Consider the following 8,846-nt stretch of genomic DNA (forward strand, 5'->3'; position numbering starts at 1 on the left):
ACAATATTATAACAAACCTTCCATTTGTAAAGTAAATTTAGTCTGCACAAACATGATGCACCGATGTTGTGACAAACCACATGGGTTAACCATTTCCCATATTTGTTTGTTGTAGTGATGCACCGACATGATATTTTTGTCGGACACCGAAATCCAATATTTTCCTCGCCCCAAAAAAATTATACCGATAAGTCAAATAGTTAACACACACACGGACACAGTCACTGCATCTCAGTGCAAGAGGCGTCACTACAGTCCCTGGTTCAAATCGAGGCTCTATTACATCCGGCCGCGATTGGGAGTCAAATAGGGCGGCGCACAATTGGCCCAGCATCGTCCGGGCCGTAATTGTAGATAAGAATTTGTTCTTAACTGACTTGCCTAGTTAAATAAAGGTTACACACACACACAACAAAAAGTTATTTTGTTAGCATTTACATATGTCCCCATAACCAGTAAAACATAATCAAAACCTATTTCTATCACTTACTTGCTGTGCTGTTTCACTGTTCAGTCATTTCATTCCCAACCAGGATTTCTATGGAACGCAGTTTGGGTCTTTGTGTGTCAAAAAACACTATTTGTCGTGTCAAATAAGCGTGTCTCATCTGCCGTCTATTTACCACCACAAAACGAAGCTGGCACTAAGACCAGTCTCAACCAACTCTATAAGGCCATAAGCAAAGAAGAAAGTGCTCACCCAGAAGCGGCACACCTAGTGGCCGGGAACTTTAATGCAGGCAAACTTAAATCAGTTTTACAAAATATTTACCAGCATGTCACATGTGCAACCAGTGGGGGGGGGGGGATCCTAGACCACCTTTACTCCACACAGAGAGTTGCATACAAAATTCTCCCCCACCCTCCATTTGGCAAATCTGACCACAATTCTATCCTCCTGATTCCTGCTTACAAGAAAAAACTAAAGCAGGAAGTACTAGTGACTCGCTCAATACAGAAGTGGTCAGATGAGACGGATGTTACACTTCATCCCCACAGTGACTGAACGTACATATCCCAACCAGAGGCTCCCAACCATGGTTTACAGGCAACATCCGCATCGAGCTAAAGGCTATAGCTGCCGCTTCAAGGAGCGGGAGACTAATCAGGCCGCTTATAAGAAATCCCGCTCTGCCCTCAGACGAACCATCAAACAAGCAAAGCATCAATACAGGATTAAGATTTAATCCTACTACACCGGCTCTGATGCTCGTCGGATGTGACAGGGCTTGAAAACTATTACGGACTACAAAGGGATACCCAGATGCGAGCCTACCAGAAAAGCTAAATGCCTTTTATGCTCGCTTCGAGGCAAGCAAGACTGAAGCATGCACGAGAGCACCAGCTGTTCTGGATGACTGTGTGAAGACGCTCTCAGTAGCTGACATTAACAAAACCTTTAAACAGGTCAACATTCACAAAGCCGCTGGCCCAGACGGATTACCAGGACATGTACTCAAAGCATGCGCGGACCAACTGTCAAGTGTCTTCACTGACATTTTCAACCTCTCCGTGACTGAGTCTGTAATACCTACAGGCAGGTTACCTACAGCGAAGGTAACCTGCCTAAATTATTACCGCCCTGTGGCACTTACGTCGGTAGCCATGAAGTGCTTTGAAAGGCTAGTCATTGCTCACATCAACAGCATCCTCCCGGACACCCTAGACCCACTCCAATTCAAATACCGCCCCAACAGATCCACAGATGACGCAATCTCAATCGCACTCCACACCGCCCTTTCTCACCTGGACAAAAGGAACACCTATGTGAGAATGCTGTTCATAAACTACAGCTCAGCGTTCAACACCATAATGCCCACGAAGCTCATCACTATGCTAAGGACTCTGGGACTAAACACCTCCCTCTGCAAATGGTTCCTGGTCTTCAGACTCCTGATGGGGAGTTTTTTTGGTGAGGTGACAGTGTTTTCAATGGGTTTCTATGTGGATCTAGATTTCTAAGGCACTTGCTTGCAGTTCCTATCGCTTCCACTGGATGTCAAAAGTCTTTAGAAATTGGTTGATGTTTTTCCTTTGTGTAATGAAGAAGTAGCCATTTCCTATCTGGGTGGATAGCCAAGTGTTCTGTTGTGGTTGGGGCGCGCGACCTGAAAGCGCGCTCCACATTGTTTTTATCCGCAGTTTATCCCGTCTTCAATTTTATCGATTATTTAGGTATTTTTTTACGTAAAGTTGGATTAGGAAAGTTGTTTGAAATGTTTGGACCAAGATTACAGGTAATTTATTAGATAATGTGTAGTCATGTCAGGCGAGTTGGAACCGGTGTTTTTCTGGATCAAACGCGCCAAATAAATGGACATTTTGGAGATATAACGACAGAATTTATCGAACAAAAGGACCATTTGTGATGTTTATGGGACATATTGGAGTGCCAACAGAATAAGCTCTTCAAAGTTAAGGCATGAATTATATCGTTATTTATGAGTTTTGTGTTGATCCTGGCGGGATGAAATATGATTGTCTGTTTTTGTTTGATGGGGTGCTGTCCTCATATAATAGCATGGTTTGCTTTCGCCGGAAAGCGTTTTTGAAATCTGACACGGAGGCTGGATAACAAGAAGTAAAGCTTTAAATTTGGTGTATTGCACTTGTGATTGTATGAAAGTTAAATATTTCGAATAATTTAATTTGAATTTGGCGCTCTGCCATTTCACCGGATGTTGTCAAATCGATCCCATTAACGGGATTTGATCCCTAAGAAGTTTTAACATCGGTGTTAAACTAGACATCGGGCCGATACCGATGTTGGCATTTTTAGCTAATATTGACCGATTCCGATATGTTCACCGATATATCGTACATCCCAAGTTTGTTCGTTCTAAAATGTTATGCATACCTATAAGTAGTTCAAAACTTGGATATCATATCATGGCTGTAGATTGAGGAAACTATAGATAATGAGAAAGGACTATGCCTATGAGATAACACATTAATCAATGTTTCCACTGTTGCCAAGAAACCATTGTGATTGCCAGTCTATTGAGACAATTGGCATCGCTACTTGTATTCTATTCCGTTCTTTGATAACACCGCACCTTTACCAGGCTACCAGCCATCCTACACCAGATTAGTAGTATGGTGAATGAAGTGGGCATGGATCAGTGGTGTGGCCAAAAATTCATTGGTGGGTGGGCTTGTATAAATTTGGGTAGGCCCCCCCAAAAAATGCATGTAGAATACATGTAAAATACATATTTGTGAACGCAACTAACTTCCTGCAATTCTACACATTTTGCCATCTGGCTGAGAGAAAATGTGCTAATTAAAGCTAAAATATAGGTGTGTTGACTGTGATAAAGACAGTGGATTATGAGCTGTCTTTTTTGCTAAATGAACAAATGAAATAGGCAGTGGAATGGTGCATATAGCCATAGAAGCACAGTGACATACTGTCATATTCGTGGCTTATTGGGGGTGTGACTTTTAGTTTGTTATTTTTGGCCACCCAACCTGTGAGAGTGAATGTCATTCCAGTTAATCTGTTACATTTAATCAAATCTGACTAACCCAGTTCACTGCTTGCTATGAATTCTATCTGATTGTATTTTTACCTAAACATGCAAACACTAATAATGTCCTGTTTGGAATACTGACAAGTAAAGAGCATACCATTTTTTGTTGTTGATCAATTGGGCCTGGCTCCCCAGTGGGTGGGCCTGGCATGGATTAGTTTATGAGTCAACTCTCCAATGCAACCTTTGCACATTGACTTAGGCCATGTTTACACAGGCAGCCCCTAACTGAGCAAAATATCAGAATTTGGTTGCCTGTGTAATAAATGCAGCCATAGCGTACTGTCCAGAGGACTGATGTGATGTGAGTTTGTTTAATCCAGCTGTGAGGATCAGAATGACAGATAGCCAGACGAGCCAGACGGGCAAAGGGCAACTCATCCAATAAAGACATCCCACCGACGCTTAAGAAAACAACACAAAACCCTCGGGTTGCTGGATGTCTCTCAATGTTCATCTGAGAAAACAAAATCTATTGAAGTTAACATTGGTCATCTCATCATACACCAACTATGCTACTTTTTTTTTAAATGAGTTATACCTTTCAACACTAGGACCAGTGGGCTGACCTACAAGAAACTGAACATGCCCTGTGTGTGTTGCTGTATAAGACTATAGGCCTATAAATTGATCTGTTTTTTTATCATTCTTAGGCCTAATCCAAGAATGCTGGGGACATTAATAGAAAAGAGAAGACTGTCAGCACCCTTAGAATTAAAGTTAGTAAAATATAGTAATTATATAATTAAATGTATATAATTATTATTTTTTCCCCTGTTATGTGGAGCTTCACCTGTTTGCTATCTTCTTTCAAACCGAATATAACACAATGGACATTGCATGTTGTCAACGTGCATGACAGTTTGCGGACAGTCATAACTGCCACGGCCAACATCATTGCTCTCCATTTCAGGGGCCAGAATTCATTTCACCAGGGGGAAACTCAGGACATGTCCCTGCTGTCAGACAGACAGCATGTGGGGAATCAACACAGAATATACACTCTCAAGAATCTGTTAACACACTGCTTAGGGAGATTATAGGAAGGTGAAGATGAAAGGATAACATCTTCCACCTCACCTGACCGCATTTTCAATGTTCCACAACCATTCAACTTCCACAACCATTCTGCAAACTTTCCTAGAACAATTGTGAACCCATCAAACAGCCTTGTTGCACTTGTTTTTCACTTTTAATTTTTGGAAAGTATTTCCAACAAAATATTTTTTTTCATATTTTATTAAAAAATATGACCAAGTTGAGCGTGCCTCTTTCTGCCTCAATTGATGTGATGTAACTTGCCAACCAACCAACAGCATCAAATTGACAAATGTATTATTAGCTACAAAGTATCAATCCTATGCTAAATAAATCCATTCGCAAACAGATGTCAAAGTAATTGAATGTTTTCATAAAAGTATACAATGAGAACTTTTAAAGAAATTATACATTTGAAAATAAACAGATGTATTTTAGTTGCCTCTATGCGATTGCTGGGCATGGAACCGCTATTTTCTGAATGATTAAAATTAGCCAGCTAGCTCACAGTATTTGGCAGCTGTGGTTGCGAGAAAAAAAGCTTGAAAAAGCTAATGTAAATTCACTTACCAGCAATGTAGTTAACACATTTGGCAATCCGAAACACAAGCAGAATATCATAGGCAAGTAAACTAACGTTAGTAACGTTAAACGCTGTCTTTGAGATGCAAGAAATAGGCGTTTTTATGCACCGAGTGGGAGGCGCCGTGGTATCCCTTTCATTGATTAGGCCTACACGACTTGAAAACATATGGCCACATACCACATTTGAGAAGTAAATAGATTTTTCATAGTAAATGAATAATTGGTTGGCAATAATCTAACTGGCTGCTAACTCCACAGGCAGATTGCACCGTCCATTGGAACGTAGTCAGTACAACGCGTACCCTTTTTCAAAATATGTATTCTGGACGCATGCGCAGCCTATGCAGTTCTTGAGCTATTGACCATCAGAAAAGGATCCATCAATTGATTGATTGAATGCTGATATGCATGCTATTTGTATTTAAATAAGTTCTGAAGTTAAGTAAAACTAAATGTGCTTTTTTCTGTGAACTACAAACAGTTTCACACATTCTCAAGTCATCATATTTTATAATAGCCTATTTATTAATATTTGTTCAACAACAAAAAATATATTTTAGTGTGAAGAGAAAATCGCTGTTGCCAATACTATTACTGGCAACACCCAGAATTGACAGCATAAGATTTGTTTTGACTGGACATTGAATTTTGTATTGCTGACAGACTACAAACGTTGAAAGCCAATAATAAAATGGTGAGCAAATGTTTTCTTATTCTTTGCCAAGGGCAGTTCCAGGGCACAGTAAAAATCAGACAGGACTTCCGGTCTCCGTTTGGTTGTAACTGCGTGGGAGAAGTCCATTTGAAGTGCCAGTAATCTACATCTTGCAGTCTCATCTGTATGTGATGACTCCAGCCACTTTAAAAATGGGAATTGATGGAAATTATGTAAAAATGTACCACTAGCCACTTTAAACAATGCCACTTAATATAATGTTTACATACCCTACATTACCCATCTCATATAAATATGTATATACTGTACTCTATATCATCTACTGCATCTTGCCATCTTTATGTAATACATGTACCACTAGCCACTTTAAACTATGCCACTTATGTTTACATTCCCTACAGTACTCATCTCATATGTATATACCGTACTCTATACCATCTACTGCATCTTGCCTATGCCGTTCTGTACCATCACTCATTCATATATCTTTATGTACATATTCTTTATCCCTTTACACTGTGTGTATAAGGTAGTAGTTGTGGAATTGTTAGGTTAGATTACTTGTTGTTATTACTGCTTTGTTGGAACTAGAAGCACAAGCATTTCGCTACACTCGCATTAACATCTGCTAACCATGTGTATGTGACTAATAAAATTTGATTTGATTTGATTTGATTTGTCTTTGGGTGCTTGGCTGTGAATCATCCCTTGAAAAGGGGAGAACGTCATTCTGGACAGTTCTTTACTTGGGTAGACCAGATTCCTGGGGCTGAATATATTATGTGTCTCAGAGTAAGAGTTTTGATTTAGGATCAGTTTAGCCTTTTAGACCACAATGAACAAGATTGAATGGACAGGGGCGACCTAATCCTAGAACAGCACTCCTAGTCTGAGATGTTTGATACAAACAGCCCCATGCCCCAGGTTTCAAAGTATCAGAAAGTAGTGGATCATCCTATCACTCATCCATCACCCACACAACTAAAGTCTCCTCCATCAGAGGTCAACTGTTTGCTTTGGCTGTGTGGAGGGAGAGAGCCTGAGTCCAGCACAGTCACTGCAGTTTGAAAAGTTGCTGCTCCACCCCGTATGACCACTATTTAAACCACAGCTCTGAGTGCTTTTCCATGCTGTTGGTGGTCCCGAACAAACCAGCTAGCCATCGTCTGGCCCTAGCTGCTGTGGTTTCTCTGCTTGGTGTGGCATGCTTTAAGTGGTTGACACACATCTTGCCTCTTATTTGAGGGGTTTTCCTGCACTTTATCATGTACAACTCTTCTCCCATCCTTGATCAGGTTTTACTGCTGCACCCTAAATCAAACCAAACACCTCTCTTGGAAGAAACGCATATCCCAAACCATCCAAATGTAATCTCATTGTATTGCATCTCAAAATATTATTTTCCATTTTAAATCAAACAAATTTTCATACTACAGCCAATAAGCATTCCTGACTAAGATAATAGTAATTAGGTCATATCTACTGTGTGCAACCCCTCACTGTGGTTTACAAAGGTGTTGCTTTTGCACATTTCCCTAGTATTGATTTAGACCTTATCATAAAGATAAGATTAAATTAGCAGGGAAATGGTGGCTTCTGTAGAAGGTGGATATTCATATCTCCCTCTCATTAGCAATACTTGATCCTGGAAATGTATGAGGCAACAAAAGCTTCTTAGAGCAGCTGTGCTTTTCAGAGATTAGTCTCGATTTTCATTCGTGACACAAAGTTGTCTTGGCCCCCAAAAAAACACAAAAGGGACCTTTGGAGGAGGGCCTTTTACAGAGAGCTTAATTTCAAATGCCTGTTAATCTGCTTTAATCCGTAGCAGAGATCACGTCATTAAAATACATTTTGTAGGGGAAACGTATTTGTATAACTTTGTATCCTGTTTGATTTGTGCTCCCTGCATTTCACACATACAGTATCACAGGTGCAATGGAAGTAATAAATAGATAAAACATATTTTATGAAGATCATATAATCTTTCCTCACAGATGAAAACCGTCCTGTTTGTCAATGTGGTTATTACCAGGACACTACCATTTTTTCATCCTTCCTAACAGCCTATTCGCTGAATACAACAGGTGTTCACCTTACAGTGAAATGCTTACTTATGAGCCCTAACCAACAATGCAGTTTAAAAAATATATATATATAAAAAATATATAAATAAATTAAGGATAAGAATAAGAAATAAAAGTAACAAGTACTTAAAGAGCAGCAGTAAAATAACTATAGTGAGACTATATACAGGGGGGTACCGGTACAGAGTCAATGTGCAGGGGCACTGGTTAGTTAAGGTAATATGTACATGTGGGTAGAGTTATTAAAATGACTATGCATAGATGATAACAACAGAGAGTAACAGCAGTGTAAAAGAGGGGGAGGGAGGTGTGGGAGCAATGCAAATAGTCTGGGTAGCCATTTGATTAGGTGTTCAGGAATCTTATGGCTTGGGGGTAGAAGATTTTTGGAAGCCTCTTGGACTTAGACTTGGCGCTCCGGTACCGCTTGCCGTGCGATAGCAAAGAGAACAGTCAATGACTAGGGTGGCTGGAGTCTTTGACAATTTTTAGTGCCTTCCTCTGACACCACCTGGTATAGAGGTCCTGGATGGCAGGGAGCTTGGCCCCAGTGATGTACTGGGCCGTTCGCACTACCCTCTGTAGTGCCTTGCGGTCAGAGGCCGAGCAGTTTCCATACCAGGCAGTGATGCAACCAGTCAGGATGCTCTCGATGGTGCAGCTGTAGAACCTTTTGAGGATCTGAGGACCCATACCAAATCTTTTCAGTCTCCTGAGGGGGAATAGGTTTTGTCGCGCCCTCTTCACGACTGTCTTGGTGTGCTTGGACCATGTTAGTTTGTTGGTGATGTGGACACCAAGGAACTTGAACCTCTCAACCTGCTCCACTGCAGCCTCGTCGATGAGAATGGGGGCGTGCTCGGTCCTCTTTTTCCTGTAGTCCACAATCATCTCCTTTGTCTCCTTTGTCTTATTCAAAAGTCATTT

At 40.7% G+C, this 8,846-nt stretch overlaps 1 protein-coding gene across 1 annotated transcript in view; it reads right to left on the reverse strand.

Moving 5' to 3' along the window:
- The window catches only part of LOC111960695 (CMP-N-acetylneuraminate-beta-galactosamide-alpha-2,3-sialyltransferase 4), a 75,418-nt gene extending 70,160 nt beyond the window's left edge, over positions 1-5,258 (reverse strand). Inside the window, exon 1 of the mRNA XM_023982860.2 lies at positions 5,142-5,258. The gene's annotated coding sequence lies outside the window, so the exon portion shown is untranslated. The remainder of the gene's footprint in view (positions 1-5,141) is intronic.
- Positions 5,259-8,846: the final 3,588 nt, after the last annotated feature.

This window comes from Salvelinus sp. IW2-2015, linkage group LG4p (genome assembly GCF_002910315.2).
Source record: "Salvelinus sp. IW2-2015 linkage group LG4p, ASM291031v2, whole genome shotgun sequence".
NCBI classification, from domain to species: Eukaryota; Metazoa; Chordata; class Actinopteri; order Salmoniformes; family Salmonidae; genus Salvelinus; species Salvelinus sp. IW2-2015.